The sequence below is a fragment of the Nicotiana sylvestris genome, chromosome 4, assembly GCF_000393655.2.
Source record: "Nicotiana sylvestris chromosome 4, ASM39365v2, whole genome shotgun sequence".
NCBI classification, from domain to species: Eukaryota; Viridiplantae; Streptophyta; class Magnoliopsida; order Solanales; family Solanaceae; genus Nicotiana; species Nicotiana sylvestris.
In genome coordinates this window covers 85,745,520-85,772,579 of record NC_091060.1, presented here as the reverse complement: position 1 = coordinate 85,772,579, position 27,060 = coordinate 85,745,520, and the positions used below count along the sequence as shown (strand labels likewise).

The 27,060-nt window shown below is 38.3% G+C and overlaps 1 pseudogene; it reads left to right on the top strand.

The window, feature by feature from the left end:
• Positions 1-2,019: 2,019 nt before the first annotated feature.
• The window catches only part of LOC104227198 (polyphenol oxidase E, chloroplastic-like), a 44,495-nt pseudogene continuing 19,454 nt past the window's right edge, over positions 2,020-27,060 (top strand).

Genomic DNA, 27,060 nt, shown 5'->3' with positions numbered 1-27,060 from the left:
AATTGGATGTTGTGGCCAAAACTTGAAAATATTTTAAGGAGCTAATATCCAAATTTTCGGAGCGGATTTAATAAGATACTCGATCCTGGATCAAAGGATGAAGAAAAACTTCTTCAATTTGACTGGATTATATATATTTTACAAAAAAGTTTAGCTATATCTAAAAACACAAAAACCAAACTAAAATCAGATAAATAAGTTTATAAATTCGTATATAGCACGCTTCCCAATTAAGTTTAAGCGATTTATTATGTTAAATCTTTTATTGAGTTAAAAACACTAAGTGAGTACGTAATAAAAGGTCATGGAAAGATTTCTACATAAGTTGTGTGGTAGGCAAGGGCAGCTCAACATGTATTGTGGCCTAGTGCGAAATCATATTGAGAGACCTTAAATTTAGTTTATAAAATTTTGACACTAACAACAAAATATGCTTTCTAAACAATAAATTATTCATTTAAGACACGAAATAGTGAATTTAAAAAAAAAAATAGGAAGCAGAGCACAAAGAATAAAGTGATGGATTATCGATTGTTGAGGTTCGGAACTCAAAATAAATTTTTGATTTGGCCATCATCACGAACAAGAAAAAGAAACAAACATACATAACGTAATAGCTTAATTTTTGAGCTGGTGTCAAAAATATTTACTCATTTTGCTCAATTTAAACGATAATTGTAATTCATTCTATTAAGTAGCACTTATTGGTCAATATCTAAAATAAATTATAAATTACCTGATATAATATGTTGAATTACACAAAAAGAAAACAGGTGCATAAATGCTTTTGTGCTCATGTAGTTTAAGAGGCAATTGTATAAGAAATTCTTTATGTTATCCATATATATAACTTAATTCCTATATAAAAAGGATAAAATAAAATTGAAGAGTGAAGCAAAAATACTATTTAATGATTGAAGAAATTTATCATAATTTATGAGCTTATTGGTATAAAATAATCTTAATCAAATAAGAAAATATAATGTACTCTCTCCGTTTCAATTTAGATGAGGTAGTTTGACTCGGTACGAAGTTTAAGAGAAAGAAGAAGACTTTTAAAACTTGTGGCCTTAAAAGTCTAAGGGGTAAAAGTTTTGTGGGGCCATGACATTTGTGTTGTTATAAAAACTTTTCATTAAGGGTACAATAGGTAAAATGAAGAGTTTAAAGTTGAAGTATGTCCAAATTTAGAAATGTGTTATTTATTTTGGAACAGAACAAAAAGAAAAGTATCTCATCTAATTTGAAATGGAGGGAATAACACTTTTCTTATAATAATTATTGATATAAATTATATATATATATATATATATATATAGTAATAATAATAAGAGTTTAAAATAAATTTGAGGCCTTCAAATTTTGGGGCAAAGGCAACGGCCTCACTGGCCTAGTCTTAAAGCCGCCCCTGGACTGGTAGGTTACAAGCGTACAAAACTTATAATTTTTGTTGTTTTGTGTGGTATGTTGCAAGCGGACAAAACTTATAATCAAATCATTAAATTCGGAAAGTAAGAGATAAACACACGTATATTGTTTTATATATACGAATAAACACATGCTTCTTAGACCAAAAAAAAAAAAAAACACATGCTTCAGAGAGTGTACAAGATGAATGTCCCCTGAAATGATCAAGTGAAGAAGGGAATAACAAATGAAAGGGCAGGTAAGTAGTAGAAAGTAATTCAAGTGTACACTCAAAGCTAAGGCACAACACCTTTGTCTTCATTATCTGATACAAAGGTAAAAATTAAGGTGAAACAACAAGAGCAAGTAAACCACAAGCACTGCATCCATAAGCATATTAAAAAGTTACCTGCTCTTTAAGCTTATATGGAAAGATCGATTTCTACATATATAATTAAGCTACAAGTACAAAACTTACAATGAAATCATTAAATTCGGAAAGTAAGAGATAAACACATGCATGTGAAGCCGCCAGCTTCACGTGTACCATTGCCTGTTACGTTGTGTATAAATAGTTTGAAACCTTTCGCTGCAAAAGCATTCATCCCAGCAATGGCTTCTTCTTCTACTCTATCTTTATGCAACACCACCAAAACTCCTTTTTCTTCCTTTACCAACTCATCTTTCTTTGCAAAATCCTATCAGCATTTCCTCCATGGAAAAGTACGTAACAAAAGTTTCAAAGTTTCATGCACGGGCGAGCATGACGACGGAAACCAAATTATTAAAGAAGGAGCTGTTGACAGAAGGAATGTCCTTTTGGGTTTAGGAGGGCTGTATGGCGCAGCTAATCTTGCTCCATTAGCCTCTGCTGCTCCCGTACCACCCCCGGATCTTAAAACATGTTGCACGGCCTGGAAAACGACGATAGGTGATAAAAAAGTAGAATATAGTTGCTGCCCCCCTAAACCAGATGATATGGACAAAGTTCCATGTGACAAGATCCCTCGCATGTCCAAGCTTCGTAAGCGGCCCGCTGCCCAAAACGTGACTGAGGAGTATATAGCCAAGTACCAGTAAGCCACTAGTAAAATGAAGGAATTAGACAAAGACCCATCTGATCCTCTTGGCTTCAAGCAACAAGCTAATATCCATTGTGCTTATTGCAACCTTGCTTACACAATGGGTGACAAAAAATTACAAGTTCGCAAATCCTGGCTTTTCTTCCCATTTCATAGATGGTACTTGTACTTCTACGAGAGAATCTTGGGCACTCTCATCGATGATCCAACTTTTGCTCTGCCATATTGGAACTGGGACCATCCAAAGGGCATGCGTTTGCCTCCTATGTTCGATGTCGAAGGTTCTTCCCTGTACGATGAAAGACTTAATTGTATTGGAAAAAAACTGAATCTAAATATTGAAGATAACATGTCATGACACATGGACTGGTCAAAAGGTCAAAACGTAATAAATAGCCAAGAGGCACGGGAGACAACAGATATGAGGAGAAGAAAACAACATAGGTGTGGACCGTTACTCAAATAGGTACGAGTCTCGTACCTATTCGAGTCATTTAAAGACCGAAGATCGGAAGAAGTTGAAGATACGAATCTGATGACGTAAAAGAGTCTAAATACAGCATTAAATATCAAATACGTTAGAGAATCTGAATTAAATAGAAATGATTGTGTAACGTTTCTTTTAATGTCATTTATTGCTCATAATTGCCTCATTAAGACAAAGGCATTACATCTTCTCCTAGAATCAACTATAAAAGGAGAAGGACTCAACATCTGTAAGGACAAGAAATATTATTGAGATTACACTGAAATACAAAATTACTTATTACTTTATTATTCTCAAAAGTCTTTTATTATTTTCGTCTCCAGATTATCAGTAAGCCGAATTTCTCCATATTTCTAAGCTTTGACCAAAGACTCAGATTTTTGGTTAAACAAATTGGTTCCGTTACCGGGAATCTGATAATCTTCTCTTTTAAGCTACATTCCATTCGTTGTTATCATCATGTCAAACAACAATAACAGTGAAAACACCTTGGGAAACCATGAAAATCAAATCCATCAAAATCAAGGAGATTTACAGAACATTGACGTGGTTCCCTCCCCTCAAAATTCACCACGTCAATCTCGTGAAGGCACTCCTGCTCCTGAATCTCGTGCTGATCAACAAGAGCAATCTGAACATTTTGAAGGGGTAGATGAAGCTTTACAAAAAGTAATTGATGCACGGGTTAACAAAGCTCTTCAAGCTCTAGTTAGTCGATTACCTGTTGCACCACCCACACCTACACCTAATAATAATACATTGGAGAATCCTCGTTCTGGCCTTGTTAATTCTGGAAATGGAGGAACCCCCAGTGAACCACAGGAAGGAGTACCAGGTAATTCAAATAATTTTCATTTGCAAAATTTAGTATTAACTTTGCAGAAACAGCTTAAGGAACAAAATGAGCGCATCGAGCAAATCCCTGGAGTTCACCCGGTAATTAAAGGAGTGGATGTGGATAAATACTCACAAAAACCTTGGAAACCAAGTGTTGCTCCCCTTCCAATCCCTAAAAAGTTCAAAATGCCTGACATCTCGAAATATGATGGCACAACAGACTCACGTGATCACGTAACTGCATTTACAACAGGTATGAAAGGCAATGACTTGACCAAACAGAAAATTGAATCAGTATTGGTCAAGAAATTTGGAGAAACACTCACCAAGGGTGCATTAACCTGGTATTCTCTTTTACCCGAAAATTCTATTAATTCTTTTGCTGAGCTTGCAGATTCTTTTATTAAAGCACACTCGGGAGCTCAAAAAGTTGAGAAAAGAATGGAGGATATTTTCAAAATCAAGCAAGGGGACTCCGAGTTGCTCAGAGATTTTGTTGATAGATTCCAATGTGAAAGAATGACTTTACCTCGTGTACTTGATAACTGGGCTGCAATAGCTTTTGCAAGCAACTTAAATGACAAAAGCTCAGAAGCCACGAGAAGACTTAAAGAAAGCCTTTGAGAGTTTCCTGCAACCACGTGGAATGACGTTTATAACAGGTATAGTACGAAGTTGCGAATTGAGGAAGATACCGTACCTCAGTTTCGTCATGAAGAGAGGAGCAATTCCAGGAGATCAGAAACCGAAAAAAGATCAGGTAAAAATAGGTACGATCCATATATGGGACCTGCAGGGAAAGACTCACGGTCAAAGCAGGATAGTTAACGATATGATAAAAAATCGAGGAACAGGGAATCTGGTTCTTCATCAAGGTTCAGAAACGACCGAAACTGACAAGAGTCGCGAGATAATGACAGTAGTTTAAAGGCAAGGTTCGGTGGATATAACTTTAATGTCACTACCTCCGAGCTCGTAGCTGTTTTGAGGAGCATGGGAGATAAGGTACGATGGCCAAAAAAGATGCGGTCAAATCCAAATAGACGCAATCCAGACCATTGGTGCGAATTCCACAATGATCACGGGCACAAAACTTCAGAATGTAGATTCTTACAAAGTGAAGTGGACCATCTATTGAAACAAGGGTATCTCACTGAGTTATTTAGTGAGAAAGGTAAGCAAGCCTATATGAAAAATAGGCAGGAGCCACCAAGGCCCCCTTCACCCAAGAGAACCGTGAATGTTATAAGTGGGGGTGAAAATATTTATGGTATAACATATACGGCTTCCAGCAAGGTTTCTAAAGTAACGATAACACACGGGAAACGGGTATGGCAGGTTTTAGAAAATGAAAGTATTTCTTTCGATGATGTAGATACCGAAGGAGTAATGACCCCACATAACGACGCACTGGTAATATCTTTGCTTGTATATGATACTAATGTAAAACGGGTTTTGATTGATCCAGGAAGTTCCATGAATATTATACTATTAAGGGTATTACATGAAATGCAAGCTGAAGACAAAATAATACCTAAGGCGCATACCCTATCCGGGTTCGACAATTCAAGTGTGGTAACAAAAGGAGAGGTAATTCTAACAACTTTTGTTGCAGGTGTTGTTAAAGAAACTAAATTTCAGGTAGTAGATATGGAAATGGCTTACAATATGATCATGGGGAGACCTCGGATCCATGATATGGATGCTGTCCCATCAACTCTACATCAAGTTATTAAATTCCCATCACCGTGGGGAATTTGCCAAATTCGTGGGGATCAACAGACAGCCAGAAGTATCAACGCTATAACAGATACGAGCACCGTAAATAAAGAAAAATAGCAATTACAGGAAGTAGTTGAAGGTATCAAGGATCAAACCTCAACCGAACAAGAAAAGACAGATTTAGACGCGAGACCTGATACAATTCAGGAACCTGAAGAGAATGAAGATATCAAAACAACAATTGAAGAGCTCGAGGCTGTGATATTATTTGAGCAATGTCCTGAACGGATGGTTTATGTTGGAGCCAATTTAAGCTCAGACATGCAAGGTATGTTGATTGAATTTTTAAAAGCTAACGTGGACTGTTTTGCTTGGTCCCTTGCTGATATGACAAGGATACCACCGGATGTGATGACTTACAAACTAAATGAAGACCCATCCTTCACACCAGTAAAGCAAAAGAAAAGAAAGTAAGGAGCTTTCAAAAATCAGGTGATTCAAGATGAGGTCCAAAAGCTATTAAAAATTGGGTCAATACGCGAGGTAAAGTATCCTAATTGGTTAGCAAACACAGTTGTTGTACCTAAGAAAAACGGTAAGTGGCGGGTTTGCATGGAATATACAGATCTTAACAAAGCCTGCCCAAAAGATTCTTTCCCTTTACCACATATAGATCAGTTAATTGATGCAACTGCAGGACATGAACTTTTGAGTTTTTTAGATGCATATTCGGGGTACAACCAGATTAAAATGGACACCAGTGACGAAGAAAAAACTTCTTTCATCACAGATAGGGGGACTTACTGTTATAAAGTAATGCCCTTTGGTCTCAAAAATGCAGGAGCAACCTATCAAAGGTTGGTCACCAAAATGTTCCAAGAACATTTAGGAAAAACCATGGAGGTATATATAGATGATATGCTCGTCAAAACCCAACATTCTCATGATCATATTTCTCATTTATCTGTTACATTTGAAATTTTACAAAAATTTAAAATGAAACTCAATCCAGAAAAATGTGCATTTGGGGTTGCCTCAGGCAAATTTTTGGGGTTTCTTGTTTCTAACCGTGGTATTGAGGTAAATCCTTCTCAGATCAAAGCAATAGAGGAGATCCCTGATATCCTTACGAGTAAAAAAGAAGTCCAAAGGCTAACGGGAAGAATCGCAGCCTTGGGGAGATTTATTCCCAAATCTTCAGAAAAATGCTTTAAATTTTTCTCCGCACTCAAAAGCAAGATCATTTTGAATGGAACGAAGATTGCCAACAAGCCCTTAGAAATTTAAAAACTTACTTGTCAAATCCACCACTATTGGCAAAACCAAAAGAAGGAGAAAAGCTACTCATCTATTTGGCCGTATCAGAAGTTGCGGTAAATGCTGTTTTAGTCCATGAGGACCAAGATAAACAATCTCTTATCTATTATGTAAGCAAGTCTTTATTAGATGCTGAAACACGATATCCACAACTGGTAAAATTAGCATTAGCTTTGACCATGGCATCTAGAAAATTAAGACCTTATTTTCAATGTCATCCCATTGTTGTAGTTACTGCTTTTCCATTACGAAACATTTTGCATAAACATGAATTGTCAGGGAGGTGAGCAAAATAGGCTATAGAATTAAGTGAATACGAAATCATTTATCAACCTAGGACTGCTATAAAATCTCAAGTATTAGCCGATTTCGTAGCTGATTTTAGCCAAGGGATGCATTTAGAAGCAGAAAAAGAATTACAAGTTTTTAATGGTGCAAACCCGGGGACTTGGATTTTATTCACTGATGGTTCATCTAATATAAAAGGGCAGGCCTAGGGATAGTTCTCATACCACCTACGGGTGAGATTATTAGACAGGCTATAAAATGTCATTCTATAACTAACAATGAAGCAGAGTATGAGGCTGTAATTGCAGGTCTAGAATTGGTACGAGAACTCGGCATAACACAGATTATAATCGAGAGTGATTCTCAACTCGTGGTCAATCAAATGCTGGGGACTTATACAGCCAGGGAGACACGAATGCAAGAATATCTCGAAAAGGTACGGGAACTAATAAAGCAATTCCAAACTTGGAAAGTAATGCAGATCCTAAGAGATGAGAATGTGGAGGAAGATGCTTTAGCTAATCTCGCATCTGCAGCAGACGTAGCAAACGACGCAAATGCTTCAGTCGTACATTTATTTCATTCCGTTCCCGAACCTGATAAGAACAAGGTAAATTTTAATCATTTAACATGGGATTGGAGAAACGAAATTATTGCTTTTTTACAGCACGGAACCGTGCCTGCTAACAAAACAAAAGCTTATGCACTTTGCAAAAAAGCTGCTCGTTACTGTTTACATCAAGGAAATCTTTATCGAAAAATGTTCGGTGGGCCATTAGCAAGGTGTCTCGGACCTTCCCAAACAGAATATGTGATGAGAGAAGTACATGAAGGACATTGTGGAAATCACGCAGGAGGAAGGTCGCTGGTAAAAACGCTGATTCGAGCAGGGTATTATTGGCCTAAAATGGAAGAAGAAGCAAACGGTTTCGTGTCCAAGTGTGATAAATGTCAAAGATACGTCAATAATATGCATAGACCAGCTGAGCTATTGCACCCTGTTATAGCCCTGTGGCCCTTTATGAAATGGGGAATGGATATCGTAGGTCCATTGCCACAAGCAAAAGGTCAGGTGAAATTTCTACTTGTACTTACAGATTATTTTACTAAATGGGTAGAAGCAGGAGCATTTAAACAGGTACGAGAGAAGAAAGTTAAAGACTTCATTTGGAGAAATATAATATGTCGTTTTGGAACACCAAAGGAAATCGTATGTGACAACGGTCCGCAATTCATAAGAGCTCAAATTACTGAATTTTTTCAAAGTTGGCAAATTTAAAGGATAACATCTACACCATACCATCCAGTGGGTAATGGACAAACGGAATCCACAAACAAGGTCATTATCAATAATTTGAAGAAAAGGTTACAGGATTCAAAAGGTAATTGGCCTGAGGTATTACCTGGAGTATTATGGGCTTATCGTACAACGACAAAAACAAGCGCGGGAGAAACACCCTTTTCAATGGTTTATGGTGCGGAGGCTTTAATTCCAGTTGAAATAGGAGAACCGAGCACACGGTACGTTCAAGAAACGGAGGAATCAAATGATGAAGAGATGCGGGTGAATCTTGATTTGCTCGAAGGAAGAAGAGAAGCTGCACTAATAAGGATGGCAGCACAAAAGCAAGTAATTGAACGGTATTATAACAGGAAAGCACGCCTCAGATTCTTTAAAATTGGGGACTTCGTGCTTAAAAAGGTGTTCCAATCTACAAAAGCTGCTAATTCAGGAAAGCTAAGTCCAACATGGGAAGGACCCTACAGAGGTCGTGACATTGCGGGAAAAGGAGCATACTAGTTGGAGACAATGGATGGCAAGGTTCTACCCTCGCATTGGAATGCTGTCCACCTAAAGCGATATTATTTCTGAAAAAGTACCTACGATCAGGTATCGCTGTATTAGAATTTTTCTTTGAATTGTTAAAATTTTACTAACAATTTTAGATGCTAGGCAAAAACCCTAACTCGTGCCAAATGATGAGTCACGACCTGCACGGCAAAATGGAATATTCTAAAATTCCCAGCCCAGGGTTACAAATTAATCTGATGGAAATACACACGGGTTAGGCAGTCTTCATCTTTAATCGCACCTCCGAGTCCCGTATGTTTTTCTGTTTTCAGGAAAAAGGACCAAATTATGAGAAACAAACAAGTGCTCGAGGCTTCATACTTCAGCGCTCAAACACTTAGGGGACTGCATATTGTACACAAATACGTGCGGTAAGATGGAGACATAATTGAAACAAGTATCGAGCAGAAGTTACGGAACCTCAGCATTCATCATTGTGTTCTTTCCTATCAAAACAAAGGAAGATGCAAAACATTCATCGTAGTGTCCTTTCCCATGAGAACAACGGAATCACCTCTCAAAACCCTTCCTAATACATTAAGATAGGGTCATGATCTTTATAAAAATCCGTTGCAAGAAAAACAGTTACGAGAAAGTTACAGATGTATCTCAATACATGTAATATTCAAAAGCTTGTCCAAGTTCATGAATAAAAACTTGTCAAAGTTGTTTCAAACAAAACATGTGTGTTCCTATTTCTTTCATCGTATTATAATACCATTATGAAGTTGAGACGTCTTCTTCATTAACTGTCGATATATAAAGGGCCCTCTTTGATAAACCTCATGTTAATAAGTCATGAGGAGAATCATAAAGCATTTTCAAATGATAAAAATGCTAAATTATTCTATAAGTCTTGAGTAGATAAGGAAAAGACAAGAATAGAGCACATTGAAGTACTAACAAACTTCTTGATATAACTAAAAAGCCTAAGTAAGAACTTAGTCAACAAAAAGTTTATACAAATGCCCCATTATGATAACTGGGGACTTTTACCAAAACATCCGTTAAAAAAATAACTAAGGGATAAAACCATCATCTAACAAAGAAAGTAAAAACAAAATCTGGAAATTTAACTAGTCACTGAAGGGGTTGGCACATCAGAAGTTGCAATATTAATTTCATTTTTAGAAACAGCCACAGGCACGGTGACAACTTCTGAAGAAGCAGCAACATGAGCGGTTTCAGCTGGGCTTGAAGTGTTAGGTTCAACGAGGGGATCAAGAGTCACGGAAGTTTCAGCTTCCATAGACTGAGTCGTAGAAATTTCACCCTCGGAAGCTGGAATTGCAACATCTTCAACTTCAACTGCCACAGCAACGGCTTCGTCATTTACAGGTTCCTTAGCCACGGGAGCTTCAATTGCCGGAGAAGGAAAGTCAAATGATTGTTGGGTTCTTTCAATGGTTTCTAAAACTTTGGCCAACTCTGAGTCTAAGTCAAAGTTTTCTTGACTGGCCTCCATTAAAGCATCACGGCGAGAGTTTAAGAAAGCCCAACTCACCTCTAAATCAAACTTCTCCTCAAGAAGTCCATACTCCCTTTCCCACATAGCAAGATCATTCTTTAACACTTGATGCTCAGCTAAATGAGAATCAAGGGAAGCTTCAAGGGAGGCATGGGAACTTTCTAAGGCATGTACTTTGTCAGAGGAGATCTTTAAATCAGCTTGAACTTGAGTCAAGTTCTGCACTAATTCTCCTGCATATTCTTATTTCTTGTCCAAGAGTGCCTTAAGTTCTCTGATTTCTTCACTTGACTTTGATAATTATTCTGAAAAGCAACATTCAAGGCACTCCTTGTCTTTTTCAAATTTACTTGAAGAAGCTTTGGCAACTGCTAGCTCAGAAGTCAGACTTCGCTTATGCTGCTCTAGGTGATTTCTACTATCTAGCAATTCTTCTATGGTTCCCTGAGCATTCTCAAACTGATCTTTCCAATTATCTGCTTCTAGCTGGGCTCTCTTGGCTATTTCCTCAGCCTCGTGGATAGACTTTTCAGATTCACGAGTTTTCTTTTCCAGAAGGGAAATTCTTCCCATAAATTTTATATCAATGAGGTTAGCCTACAGTGACAACTCATAGAAATAAGAATTTAGAGATAAAAAAAGCTTGTTAGTAAGTAGAGGAAAAAAAATACCTTCAAAGTAGAATGAACTATGTCATTCATCAGAGTTAAGCAACTGTGACTGCTCATCTTCTTCTTCTCAATATCTCCAATCAAAGGCCTAAGCCAGGCATCTACTCCACCAGACTTCCTTAAAAGACTGTTATTAGTAGGAACTTCAAGTGTAACGCTCCTCATAGCCAAGCTTCTGCTACTGGAACCCTCCTCTGCATGTTGAACAGACGGAGGGGGAGCTATAGAAGGAGGAGCGGTAGAAGAAGTGAAAATAACAGGAGTCAAAGGACTCGAAGTAGGTAAGGAAGCAAAGACAGGCAAGGGAGCAGAAATAGATAAGGGAGCATGAACAGATAGAATGGGCAAGGAAGCACTTGAAACCAACGGAGGAATAGAAGGAATGGGAACTGAAGAAGAAAAAGAAACTTCATCTAAAACTAGACCTAGCTCTCCACATTCAAAACCACCAACAAAGAGGCGTTGAATAGATTCATTGGTGTCCCTCGGAGTGGTTTCATCATCAGAAGGAATGCGAACATGTTCGGTAAGAGAGGCACGGACAGGGGTAACTTCAGCTTCATCCTCGGAAACGATGTGTCTCCTAACTCTTGGTCTAGCTATTAAAGAGATGTCTTTATCTTCATCATTCTCAGAATCCTCTTCTACAACTTTCCTCTTTGATAGCGTGGCTTGAGTTCTCTCCAAAGAGAGTGAAGTACCAGAAGAGGCTCGAAGGACAATAGCTACTTCAGCTGTCATTCCTCGAATAGCAAATCCTGACAAAAAGAAGGATGAGAAAAGTTAGAAACAAGAAGGGACTTAACATACAAAAAAGCATAAAGAGATGCATACCGTGAGTTTTCACTTTCCAACCATGTAAATTGGAAATGGATTTCCAAGTTCTTGCCTCCATAGGCACGACTTTCAAGATTGAATCTACCCAACCACGGAAATTAGGAACGGGTTCCACATCTCCCATAGTTGCTATAGAAAAGCAAAAAGAGACGAAATTAGAAAAGAAATTGAAATTCTTAAGGATAGGTACGGTAAGTAAAAAAAACTTACGTGCAAAGTTTCACTTCTCAGGGAAGGGGATATTTGTTTCACCCACCAAATCAACTGTGCGAACAGCAATATAACGAGTGTACCACCCACGATCCTTGTCATCTTCAGGGCTTACCAAGACCCTTTTACTTATCGCAGTTAAAGTAAAAATCTCATGGCGGAATAATTTGGGGTGGTAAAGATGAATAAGGTGGGGAAAGGTAAAGCTAACATTAGTTTTTACAGACAAATATCTCAAACAAGCCACTGCTCTCCATACAAGGGGGCCAATTTGTCCCAAACAAATTTTGAAAAAGCGATAGAAATCAAGTATAACTGGGTCAATAGCAGGAATAAATCCCAAAGTGGAGGGATAAGTATAAACAAAAGAAAATCCAATCCTAAAAGAAGATATTCTTTGGTTTGGATTAGGGATCACTATACGAAGATCACTTCTCCAGCTGCAATCTTTTCGAATAATAGAAATCAAAGGTTCAGTGATTAGAGAAGAAAAAGTGTCAGCTTTCTCTAAATTAACAACTTGATCACAAAGAGATTTCCTATCATTCTCAAAAGACAAGTCATTGGGTACTATTTCCTCAACTAAAGACTCTTGAAGAGGCTCAGAAAGTTCTTTACCTTTAGAAGAGGATTTCTTAGAGATAGAACCTCTAGAAATAGTGCTAAAACTAGAAGAAGGAGTGATGGAACCAGAGGAACCACCACGAACTGATCCTAGGCTACGAAGCCTGCCACCTCCACCCCTTCTATGTCTTACAAGGGCGTTGGGGAAGCTATCAAGAATTGGGATTCTCTTAGGGTTAGGATTCGGAGATGCCATTGCAGAGGAAGGATGAAATAAAGGAGAAAGGAACAAAAGTAAAGAGTAAAGTATCTGTTAAGGGTTTATGAAGAAGAAGACAAAGAAAAAAAGGTTAAATATGTGTATAATAGCAACCGTCAAACAAAGAAGCGTAATGATGGAAAGCCTATAATAAAGGAAACTATCACTTCGTAAAAAGAGGAAACGAAGAAGCCTTGGAAAAAGGCTGTAGAATTACATACATATCAGAAGGTGACACGTGTGCAGAGCATTAAATAGAAAAGACAACTGAAGCGTCAGTACTGACATAACATTGATTACGACGAAAATTCCTTTTTCGTGAAGATCCACTTCCCAAATATTTAATTGATAAATAAATGGAAAGTGGGGGGACTATCTGTATTGGAAAAAAACTGAATCTAAATATTGAAGATGACGTGTCATGACACATGGACTGGTCAAAAGGTCAAAACGCAATAAATAGCCAAGAGGCACGGGAGACAACATATATGAGGAGAAGAAAACAACATAGGTGTGGACCGTTACTCAAATAGGTACGAGTCTCGTACCTATTCGAGTCATTTAAAGACCGAAGATCGGAAGAAGTTGAAGATACGAATCTGATGACGTAAAAGAGTCTAAATACAGCATTAAATATCAGATACGTTAGAGAATCTGAATTAAATAGAAATGATTGTGTAACGTTTCTTTTAATGTCATTTATTACTCATAATTGTCTCATTAAGACAAAGGCATTACATTTTCTCCTAGAATCAACTATAAAAGGAGAAGGACTCAACATCTGTAAGGACAAGAAATATTATTGAGATTACACTGAAATACAAAATTACTTATTACTTTATTATTCTCAAAAGTCTTTTATTATTTTCGTCTCCAGATTATTAGTAACCCAAATTTCTCCATATTTCTAAGCTTTGACCAAAGATTCAGATTTTTGGTTAAACAGTAATCCACATGTATGGAACCATAATCGATCTTGGTTTTTTGGGTAATGAAGTCAAACCCAATGAACTACAGGTGATGACTAACAACTTAATTCTAATGTATCGTTAAATGATAACTAATGCTCCATGCCTGCTCTTGTTCTTCAGGAAGCCTTACAGATTCGGATCTACACCTGATCCGGGGCAGGGAACTATTGAAAACATCCCTCATACTCCTGTCCACATTTGGACTGGTACTGTGCCGGATCGGGATAAGAAATTATTCGGTAAGGATATGGGTAATTTTTACTCAGCTGGTTTAGACCCAGTTTTTTATTGCCAACACGCCAATGTGGACCGCATGTGGAATGAATGGAAAGCGCTTGGAGGGAAAAGAAGGGATCTCACAGACAATGATTGGTTAAATTCCGAGTTCTCTTTCTACGATGAAAACCGCGACCCATGGCGTGTGAAAGTCCGAGACTGTTTGGACAGTAAGAAGATGGGGTATGATTACTAACCAACAGCCACCCCATGGCATAACTGTAAGCCAGGGAAAAAGAGCACAAAAGGGAAGGTGAATCCAAGTTCATGTAAGCCAGCCAACAAGGAATTCCCACTCTCAAATCTGGACAGAACCATTTGCTTTTCTATAGAGAGGCCAGCTACATCAAGGAGTCAGCAGGAGAAAGATGAAAAGAGGAGATGCTAATATTCAAGGATTTAATGTATGATGATAGCGAGTATATAAGGTTTGATGTGTTCGTCAATGCAGACACGACTGTGAATGCAGATGACATTGACAAGATAGAGTATGCAGGGAGCTATACCAGCTTGCCACATGTTCATGGACCTCTCCCGATAGGATTTGAGTCTTCTATGCTAATTGTAGTCCGTGTACGCAAGGTGATGAGTGTGTGCTCGGACTTATTTGTGGAAAATTTGCTTTTAGGGTTCTTAGGTCCTTATGTTCATTACGTGGAAAATATTCCGTTATGATTGAGTTTCTTAATTGCTTAAATTACCTCTATATGCTTCATATGATGTTGTTAGCTTTTTTCTAATTTATACTTGTTACTTGACCCTTAATTGCCTTAATTGAAGTGATTGTCTTCCTTATTGTTTTGATACTTCTTGATTGTGAGTTCCTCTATGACTTTGTGCATATATGTTATATGTCCAATTGTTGTGGTTACCGGTATAGTTATCACGTCCTTATTATGTCTTGTTGTTTTGTTAAGGTTATTGTACTTCTTGGTTTTTCCGTGATCCTTATTATGTGCTATTCATGCTTAAATTGACGATTATTTATGTTGAACAAGACTTATGATATTCTCTTGTTATTTGACAATTGTTGAGTATTGACTCAAGTTGAGATCTATATTGCAAAGCTAACTGTTGAAATAAGATTGGTTATTATTGATTCCCTTGCCGGGATGTTATTGTTTTCGTTGTTGATTCCCTTACCGGGAGGTTATTGTTTCTATTGTTGATTCCCTTGCCGGGATGTTATTGCTTCTATTGTTGATTTCCTTGTCGGGATGTTATTGTTTCTATTGTTATGTCATGACCCTAAACCCGGACCCGGTCGTGATGGTGCCTCTCGTGGAGACAAGGCCAGCCAACACTTCCCCATTTCAGTTTTAAACAATTAACAATAAGAATTAAGTCTAAAACGTAATAAATAATCCAAAAGTAAGCAGTTAACAGAACAGTTTGCAGAAAATACACCCAACACAGCCCGATACCGGGGTGTCACTAGTCACGAGCATCTACCAATTCTAACACAAGTCTGAAAAGTCTACAAAGCTATTACAAAGCTACTAATAAGGGAAAAGAAATGAGATAAGGGGGAGAAACACGGGACTGCGGATGCCAAGCAGCTACCTCGTGAACTCCGAAGTTTGCCGGGAGCTCTCAACTCTCGCTAGCAGGATCAACAACGCCTGAATCTGCACACGGTGTGCAGTGAGTAAAGTGAGTACTCCAACTCAATGAGTAATAATCATAAATAAAGACTGAAAGCAAGAAATCACGTAAGGCATATTACAGGCTATAATGAAGCAGTAAAAAAGCCAGTAAAATAGTGAATCAGTAAAGATATGTAAAAATCACTTCAGTTCAGTTTAAACTTCATAAAAGGCCTTTTTAACAATTAAGCAGGTAAATGACAGGCAATAAGGAAGACAAGCACATAAAGGTTCGCCCCTCGGGTACAATGTCAACAAATCCGTCCCTCGGGCAATATCTCAGAACAATACCAGCCCCTCGGGCTATATCTCACATCACAATGAGTACCCCCGCTCACTAGGGGTGTGCAGACTCCTGGAAGGGCCCCTTACGACCCAAGCGCAATATCGAGCCATCTCGTGGCATCATCACTAGGCTCTTGGCCTCATATCAACAAGCCACCTCGTGGTGTACAAATCTCAGGCCCTTGGCCTCATAATCATAATCAGTGTTTCCTCACAACATAGGCCCTCGGCCTTACTCAGTCAGAATCTCACAGCCACTCGAACAACAGTAAAACATAGTGCTCAACCCAAAATATCATTTAAAATATTATTTAAGTGTTAAAGCAGAGTAAACATGGCTGAGTCATGAAAAACAGTAGAATATAGCATGACTGAGTTCAAGTATAAAGTCAAAACAGTGAAGAAATATCAATAAAAATCCCCTAAGGGTTCAAATAGTTGGCACGAAGCCCAAATATGACATTCAACCCAAAACATAATGATAGCAAATAGTTTTCAGTCAAATACATGGTAAAACAATCATTCGGGATGGACTAAGTCACAATCCCCAATAGTGCATGACCACACGCTCATCATCTAGCGTGTGTGTCACCTCAATATAGCACAACGATGTGCAATCCCGGGTTTCATACCCTCAAGACATTATTTACAATCATTACTCACCTCAATCCGGTCAAATCTCTAGCCCGCGACGCCTTTGCCCCTCGAATCGGTCTCCACTCGCATCGAATCTATCCAAAATTAGAATCACAACATCAAAATATGCTAAGGGAACAAAGACCAAGCAAAAATAATCAATTTACAACTTAAATCCCGAAATTACCAAAACCCGACTCCCGGGCCCACGTCTCGGAATTCGATAAAATTCACATCAATAGATTCCTTATCTCCCCATGAGTTCATACATATCAAAAGTACCAAAATTCGACCATAATTGGTCCCTCAAATCCTCAAGTCTAGGTCTTCAATACCAAGCCCTAGTTTCCCCAATTTTAACCCTTAAATTCCATTCATTATAGCTCTAATCCATGAAATAATACCATAGGAATGAGTTTTAGGTCCAAAATCCTTACCTCAATGAAATCCCCTTGAAATCCTTCTTCAAAATCGCCTAAAAAAACTCCAAAGCCGACTTAGAAATGGTGGAATAGCTCAAAAATCGCGAAGGAAATAATTTATATGTTCTGGCCCAGGGATTTTGCATCTGCAACCCAATTCCCACTTCTGCGGTCAAGACCACCACATCTGCGGTCCTCACTTAAGTCCTCATTTTTGCATATGCGATTCACTATATGCAACTGTGCCATCGCAGGTGCAGTTCTCCAACCGCTTCTGTGGTTTATGCCTCCCTTACCTTCTTCCGCTTCTGCAGCCCTCTTCCTCGCATCTGCAGCATCGCACCTGCGGTCCCCAATCAGCAAGTGCGGAAACAACAGAAGCAGAAAATCAGTAGCTTCACCAAAAATTCCAAACACTCCGTCAACCATCCAAAATCATCCCGAAGCCCCCAGGACCTCAACCAAAAGTACAAACATAACCCATAACCTTATTCAAACTTATACCAATCTTCAAAACACCTCAAACAATATCGAATCAACTAAAACACATCGGATTCAAGCCTAAGTTTCCAAAATCTTCCGAATTCCATTTTTGATCAAAAACTCAACCAAACCACGTACGAATGACCAGAAATTTTGCACACACATCCCGAACAATACAATGTAACTACTGCAACTCTTGAAATTCCATTCCGGCCCCTCTATTAAAATCTCACCTATCAACCAGAAAACGCCAAAAATCCAATTTCGCCAATTCAAGCCTAAATCTACACTGGACCTCCAAAACACATTCCGATCACGCTTCTAAGTCCCAAACCACCTCCCGAAGCTATCTGAACCATTGAAACTCACATCCGAGCCCTCTAACACATAAGTCAACATCCGATTGACATTTCCAACTTAAGCTTCTTCAAATGAGATTAAGTGTCTCAAACCTGACCAAATCCTTTCCGAACCCAAGCCGACCAACCCGATCACATATAGAACCGATAGACAAAATAATAAGAAGCACAAATGGGGAAAACAGAGTGGTAACTCATGAGACGACGGGTCGGGTCGTCACATGTTGATTCCCTTGTAGGGATGTATTGTTTCTATTGTTTGGGTGAGGAAGAGTGTAAAACACGAAGGGTGATGTCGTGCATGATATTGTGAGTGAGTGTTAATGCACGAAGGGTGATGACGTGCCGATATTGTGAGTGTTAATGCATGAAGGGTGATTTCGTGCCACATTATTGAGAGTAAAAGCACGAAGGGTGATGTCGTGCCAAATTATTGAGAGTAAAAGCACGAAGGGTGATACCATGCCATGATTATGAGAGAGTTAAAGAACGAAGGGTGATGCCGTGCACATTTCTATTTATGCATATGGTGAGGAAGAGCGATAAAGCACAAAGGGTGATGTCGTGCACTTTCTGTTTGTTGTGTTTATTTGTGGTTAGCAATTCAAGTGTTTTAACTGTTTGGATTCCTTAACTATTGTGATCCTTTGTGATGGAACTCCATAGTATTTTCAATACTTCAAATTTCAATAATTGTTTCATTCTTAATTCAATTAGTTACTCAATTAAACTCCCTTAAACCGTCTGAGGTTATATTTTACTTAAAAAGGAATTTCTACTAAGTTAATTTATTAAATCCCCTGTTAAAGGTAATAATTCATTCGATGTTGTATTTTAATTGAAAATGGTACTTTCTTTATTCAAATAATTTTTAAAAATAACTTTATCTTTTCCTGTTGAGTTCCTAATTGGCTTAGAGGACTACTTTATGTTATATACTCCTTGAACATCTTAATTGCATTGGTTATAGACCCTATCTACTAAGTAACATGAGAACATTGTTGTGCAAAGAGAGATAGAAATATGTGGGCACAAGGTGCCGGGTGTGCTAAAGGTTTGGTAATTGAGGTTATGATATGAGACATTGAGTTTGAGATGGCTAGAGTTGTGCATCAGAAATGATATGATTTATTGAGTTAACATTGCCTTCCTGGTTTGAGTACATTTTTACTTGTCTGTGTTCCAGCTATGTTGGTGCTAATTTATTTGGTTATCTTTCATTTCCATCCGGGTTTCCCTTTATTGTTTCTACTGATGGTAGTTTGTTCTTTCCCTACTGTTGATATTACTTTATCATCTTTAGATTGATAGTTTATTATCATATCCTGTTCAATTTTGTAACGACCCAACTGGTCGTTTTGAGAAATTGCATTCGGTTCGACAGTTTGAGGTCACGAGCAGCTTCATATTATGCATATCGACTTGCGTGCGCAGTCCGGGCGTGAAACAGAAAAGCTTTTATGTGAAAATATGAAAAATATAGTAATTTCTACAGTTAAAACTTGGTTTTTAGTCGACTTTGGTCAACATTTTTGGTAAACGAAATTGGATCTGTGTTCCGACGAACCCGAGAGGTCTGCGGTAAAATATGAGACTTGGGCGTATACCCGGAACTGAATTCTGAGGTCCCTAGCCTTAGAAAATAATTTTTCAAGAAAATTGTTATGCTGGTTTTTTAAGGAAATAAAGAAATGAATTAATGTTTGAACTCGTTGGTATCGGACCCGTATTTTGGTCCCAGAGCCTGGTACAAGTTTGCTATAATATTTAAGTCCTATCTATGAAATTTGGTGAGAATCAGAATTTATTTGACGTGATTTGGACGTTCGGTTGAAAAGTTAGAAAATCATGAATTTTGAGGTTAAATTCTTAGTTTTTTATGTTATTTTAATGATTTGATCGCATGAGAAAGTTCATATGATGTTTTTAGACTTGAGTGCATATTTAGTTTGGAGCCCTGAGGGCTTGGGTGAGTTTCGGATAGGTTTATGCTATGTTGCGCTTGTTTTTGGATGCTTCATCGTCGTTTCTTCAAGAAAATATGATACCACATTGAGAAAATGAGATCCAAATTAAGTGCTTATTGAACCATTATATCTATATCAAAATTACAGAGTCATAGGAAAAAGAATCATCGAATTTGGACATCGTATGAGGAAGTTATGCTCATTTTCATGTCGGGAAAAATTGTTGGTTTTTGGTGTGGTCGCAAATGCAAACTTTTTCATCGCAATTGCGATGCCCAGTTCGCAAATGTGAACTTTTTGTCGCAAATGCGACTTCTGCAAGCCCTTCCTTATTCGCAATTTGCGAGGGTTCACAATTGCGGACCCTAGGTCGCAAATACGACATCTAAGGACTGTTAAGTGAGATTTTTGACGGGATTTTCACCTATTTTTTAATTTTCTCAAACCCTAAACCTCCATAGGCGATTTTCCAAAAACCCAAACTTCTCCAAATCATTGGGTAAGTGTCTCTAATTAATTTTCTACTATATTTTGTGATTATATCTTAGATTTAACATCAAATTCATGAGAATCTAAAGGAAAATTTGGGATTTTTTTTTGAAATCTTTCAAAAATATAAAATGATGATTTGAGGGACCAAATGGTGTCGGAATTAGATAATTTTTGTATGGGTGAACTCGTATCGGAATGGGTATTCAGTTTTTGTAAATTTTATCGGGTTTCGAGGTACGGGCTCGGGGAGTTGAGTTTTGTTGACTTTTTGCAAATTGTATAAGAATCATAGTTTTGTTAATTGAAATTGTTTTCTCTTGCATTGTTTGATGTATTCAAGTCATTTTTGGCTAGATTGAGCTGAGCGTTGATGAATTGGTAAAGGAAAAGCTAATTGAGTATTGTATTGGCCGGATTGAGATAAGTATCTTGCCTAACCTCGTGTGAGGGACTTCCCTTAGGATTTGAGTCTTCTATGTTGATTGTAGTCCATGTATGCGAGGTGACGAGTGTGTGTTCAGACTTATTTGTGGAAATTTGACCTTTTAGAGTTCTTATATCCTTGTATTCACTGAGTATGAAGTTGTTTTTGATATGATTGAGCTTCCATTTACTAGTTTCATCTCTACATGCTTTAATTGGAATTAATTGTTTTATGATTCATTCTTATTACCTATTTGACTCTTATTTTGCTTAATTTAAGATTTTTACCTCTTATATTGTCATGCTATTTTTCATAACTGCTTGTCTTTATTGGAAACCATTATTATCTCTCTTGTAATTGTTTAGTCTTAATTGAGGTTATGATTATCTTTCCGCTGCTCATCCTTAATTGAAATTGTTGTATATCCTTTGTAATTTGTCCAACCTTAAAAGAAGTTTAGGTATCCTATATTTAGTTGACATTTCCTTATTTGAAAGTATTTGATTCGTGTTAGCTTCCTTGTTGTTGAACTACATATCGTGGGATCGTTGCTTCACATTATTTTCTCTCTCGTTGAGTTGTTCTATTACGCTTAGTATTCTCTATTGTGGTTATTCCTTGTGAGCTAGTTTTACCGTCTCCTTATGATCGAAAGTTCTCGAGTTGATTTACTTGTCGTGTTCTGGTATATATTGTCATTGTTGCTATGGTACTTGGTGTGGTGGTGCACGAGGTTTCTGCCGTGCGGTTATTGATATTGTGATGCACGAGATTTCTGTCGTGCTATCACTACTATTGACATATTGCACATGCGGCGTGACAAGGCGGGATATGTATGTATATATATATATATGCTTATATGTGGGTTGCGCATGTGGCGAGACAAGGTGGGAACATTATGATGCACATGTGGCGAAACATGGCGGGCACTTATTATGTTATTATTTGCACACGTGGCGAGATAAGGTGGGCTATGTCAGGGATTGATTGTGATAATTTGTGATGGTCTGGGGGCATTCTTGCTGTTTGATATTGTGTTGTGGTACGCTTACCTGTATGAGTTTTATCTCGTGAAAGTTGTGAGAAAACATCTTGCGTGTCGTCCGTTCTTTTCCTTATGCTTATTAGCTGGTAGGAACTATGTTAAAGCACTTGCACAAGCATACACGTAGTTGAACAATCCCATTGGATATGAAGTACTCCTGATATTGCTAAGTATAGATGTATACCCTCGTCTACTTGTCATATATGTGAGAGTAGCTCTAGTTAGTGAGTGAGTTATCAGCGTGCCCATGAGTTGTGACATGATGCCAAGTGTTAGGGTTCAAGTATTGGGACCCGTGAGCTATAAGTTGTCCGAGGTTCGTTATTTCGTGGAGTCTGTTGGCTAAGACTTGATGTGAACACTATCGTAGGTTCTGAGTTATTGCTTACCTTTACTGTATTTATGATTTAGGTTTTGGGTTTGTGATTTCGCTCACTCTTCTATGTCATTATTTTGGTATTCTCACTGTTACTTGTTGTTTTCTTCCCTTATTGTGATTATAGTATTGTTAGTCATTTCGTGTAGTCTTTATATATACATCATATTCCGCTGTACATTAGTTTATTGGACCGATAGGTGTCTTGACTATTCCTCATCACTAATCCATCGAGGTTAGTCTTGATACTTACTGGGCATCGCTATGGTGTGCTCATGCTACTCTTCTACACATTTTTGTTGTGCAGATCCGGGTATCGATCATTAGAAACTGTGCGAAACATCGCTGAGGAGACTCAAGGTAAACCTGCTGCTGCGTTCGCAGGCTTCAGAGTCACCTTCTTACTTGTATTCAACTGTTTTCACTCTTTTCCGAACAGTTATATTTAGAAGTGGTAGCTAACTCTGTATAGCTTATGACTTGTACTACCTGTCGCACCTCCTTTTCTGCACCCGAGAGGGCGCAGGGGAGTTTTTCCAATTAAAGGACAATCGAAACGGGATTTGTTTATTTGTTTCAGAGTCGCCACTTGGGAGGTTCAGGGTGTCCCAAGTCACCAATTTTGATCCCGAATCAAGGAAATGAATGACTCCATATTACAGTCTGCGTACCAGAAATCCGGGTAAGGAATTCTGTTAACCCGGGAGAAGGTGTTAGGCATTCCCGAGTTCTGTGGTTCTAGCACGGTCGCTCAACTATTATATTCGGCTTGATTATCTAATTTTATACAAATATGAACTTACGTGCCAATTTTATCTTTTAACCGCTTTTATCATTATTATTATTTTTACAAGGAATTGCAACGTCGCGAAAACATACCTCGAATTACGTTACATCAATGTACACGTGATTATTGACATATCTCGACTCGGTTGAGATTTAGATTTGGGTCACATAAATGTGCACCCGAGTTAAGGAAAATAAATTATTAAAGGCGCGCTTAAAGCAACTAGCGTGTTGTTATTTTGGGGAGAGCCATGAAATTCGCTTAAGCGGCATGTCCCGAATTCTAAGTATTTATATATATACATTTAGAGGGCCCCGCACTTTGTACATTTTTGTTTGTCGAGGCTCGTCTCATTCCTTATGAAAAGAATTTGCAACGTCATGGAAATGCATCTCAGACCGCGCCACAATCAATGTACCCGTGGTTAGAGACACATTTCGATTCCGTTGAGATTGGGATTTAGGTCACATAAATGTGCACCCAAGTTTAAGGAGATAACATTATTAAGTACGCGCTTAAAGAGACTATCGCGTTATTATTCTGGGAGGGCCGTGAGATTTGCTAAACGACCCATCCTGGAAACTGAATGCTTCGATGATATATATTTAACGAGGGCCCCGCAGCTCGTGCATTTTTATTTGTCGAGGCTCATCTCGTCTTTATTTTTAAAGGATATCCTATAGCAACTACTTTTCTTGTCGCATTTTGTTTCTACTAATTGAAAATAGAAATAGTCCTAGTTAATTACATGCTTGCAGATTATTTATAGCAGGGTCTGAAATGCTTTTACGGAGTAAGGAAACGCAACCATGCATACGGGCCGCTGACCGAACATTATGGGCCCAAATCCAGCTCATGCGGAATGGGCCAGACCTGGGCCACTGTTTATCCGGAGCGGGTCTGTTTGGTCTGTTTTGACCTGGGCTCGACCTTCATCAGGTTGAGATTGCAAGCTTTTGGTTCTTTGTCTTAACATATGGTTTACTAGTTATGTGAGACCATTTATCAGAAGAGAAAGAGCTTAGCTAATGATGCACAGTTTTCATGCTTGGCATACATTACAGAACATATTACAGAGTAAAACTAAGTCTGAGATGCAACCTATTTCATTGGGAATATTTTCACCTATCAGCATACATATGTAAACTATCATTTAGCTAATCTATATTGATATACACTGGGCATACAGGCTGCTTCTATTGTCAATACAGGAATGAAAATTATCGTATAGTACATGATATCTAATATAACAATCTATGTATGAAAGTCAACTTCAAGTCTTTTTCTGTTTGTATTCATGCTCAATGTTCCAATTATATTTGATAGTGCATTGGTTGTGTACCTGGTATAGAGGACAAAGAAGAAAGGAATGATCAGGCGGGCAGTATGCAGTAAACACAGCAATAGCAGATACACAGCAACAACACAGCAACAAATCAACAATCACAAGTGTTTTCCACAGTCCACAGACAACCAGCGACAATTTCCAGAACAAAGAAAACCAACAGATGGTCGAGCACCAAACAAGTGATCCCAGAAAAGAGTAGTGAAGCAAACAGAAATAACAGAGTGTTCTATGCAGCAACACCAGCAGTCCAACAATCACAAGCAGCTCAATCAGTGCAAACAACAGAACTTGGCCGAGACAACTTGACCAAATACAAACTCTTCTGTAGATTTCAGACAGTGTTTTGGTTACAGTGTTTACTAGAAATTTCCTTATGTTTTCAGTTTTTCTTTAAGCTCACAAGACCTCTCTTAAGACTCAAAATTTTCCAGCCTTTTTTAAGTTCTGAAATGGCCTATTTATAAGCCAAACGACCAGTGCAGTCAAGCTGCCTGGATTCTCCATTTTGCAGACTGCCCATACCCTTTAAACCCATGCCTAAGCATCTTTTGATGCCAGCCATTTGTTCCCCACGCCTGGCTTATTCTTTAATCAAGAGTTATGGGCTCATTTTAGTATTCATTTTAAACCCCATACTCTTGTGTCTTGTTCCCCATTGGTATTAGTTTAATCCCAATTCAGTACCCTACTTGTCAGCTCATTTAAACTAATTATTTTTGTTCTTTTCAAACCCCAGACTACCCCTGTTAAACCCTGGTTATCACTGTCTTGACCCTTTGCAATAATGGGTTATTTTGGACTTCTGAAAAATTTAAAATCGAAGCTGCCCTAGACTGAATCTTTTAGCTGTTTTGTAATGCAGTTTATAGGCTAATCTCAGGCAATGTCGAGCATTCAGTCAGTGACATGGTTCATTTAGTCATGTGAAATTATTAGCTTATTTGATCCATTAGTTATAGAGAACTAATCGACGACATTTATCGAGTCGACTATACTAATTATAACAGGTAATAATCAGTCGTTCAAATAAACAAACACATACAGGGACCTAAAGGGCTTCGGACAACTTTGGTCGATCACTGGGAACCTATATAAGTTATTTATGAGACGACTATCCTAATCGGATATGCTTATCACAGGGTACATTCAAATCATACACAGAAAACAATCGACCAAATAAAAAGGTCTTTGACAGAGATGGAAGAAATTAAGAAAACTATTAGAAAATAACAAACAAACACAACAAAGCATGCTAACGACTTAATTGGCAGTTGAATAAACAAAAAGGAAAAGAACAACTTACCGAAAATGTTTAAACCAAACTGACTCAAAACTGACTCCACTTTGACCATTTGAAGCCGAACAAACTTTAACCAAGGTGTTCTCACATGAGAACACCTTGGTTAAGGTCTATTAGACCTCAGACCCCTGTCAAGACTGGCCGGATTCCTCAGGTCCATGTGTTCTAGGGTCTGGATTTCCAGATCTGGTTTTTTAGAAGTTGTGGGTAGATTCGGACCAAACCAAGCTTGGTTTGGTCACGAAGGAAGTCATGGGAGTGTCTGATACAAAGATGGTGAGGTTTGGTATAGATCGAGTTTTGTCTCGAATCTTCAAATCCAGATTCGAGACGATGGGAGGTGATTCGAGGTACATGGTTAGTGGATTCGTGTTCAGGGTGGTCGGATGCTTCAGGGGTGTGAAGGGGGTGGTCACCGGCGTTCATGCCACTAGGGCGGCTGCTAGGGTTTGGGGGTTTCAGGGCTTGGGGAAGGAGACGAGTGAAGGGTGGGGTTCGGATAGGGGGCGTGGGGTGTGAAGGGAAGGCTTCTATATGGTCTAGGGGTTTAGATCTGAGCCGTTGGATCAGATGATCTCAATGCCTTGGATCTGATGGTGAGGGGTGAGACGAAGCCGTTTGGTATTAAAACGGTGTCGTTTGGTTTTAAGTGATGGATTGGGTTGGACCGTCTAAACAGGTCGGGTCATGGGTGCGTATGTGGACCGTTGGATCAAGAGGCTTAGACGGCTCAGATCGACTTGCCTAAAACGGCGTCGTTTCGGGAGGTGCCTGGGCAGGCCTGGTCTGGACCGGGTCCTTGGTCGGTTTTGGGCCTATTTTTATTTCATTTTCTGGGCCCAAATCAATCTTTCTTTGTTTTCTTAACAAAAATGAAATAACAAAAATAAATAATGAAACAAAAAATGAAATTAAAACAAACAACCATGTGACACTTCAACATAATTATCATACCAAATTAAAATATTTAAGTAAGTTAAATCACAACCTAGAACGAACGACGCCAATATATTTTTTGAATTTTCGTTCTTTTTAACGACCGAATTACGATTTTGACTACCCTGACAGACATGCTTTTGTATTTTGATCGGTAAGATTAAATGCAAAATGGGCAGATCCACACATGACTAACAACACCTGTCACGGAAAAACGACAAATTGTACAGTGAGGCCATTTATCACTATTTTTTGTTTTCCTTTTTGAGTGATTGCTCGTGAAGCAAAAATCACGTGCTTACAGCT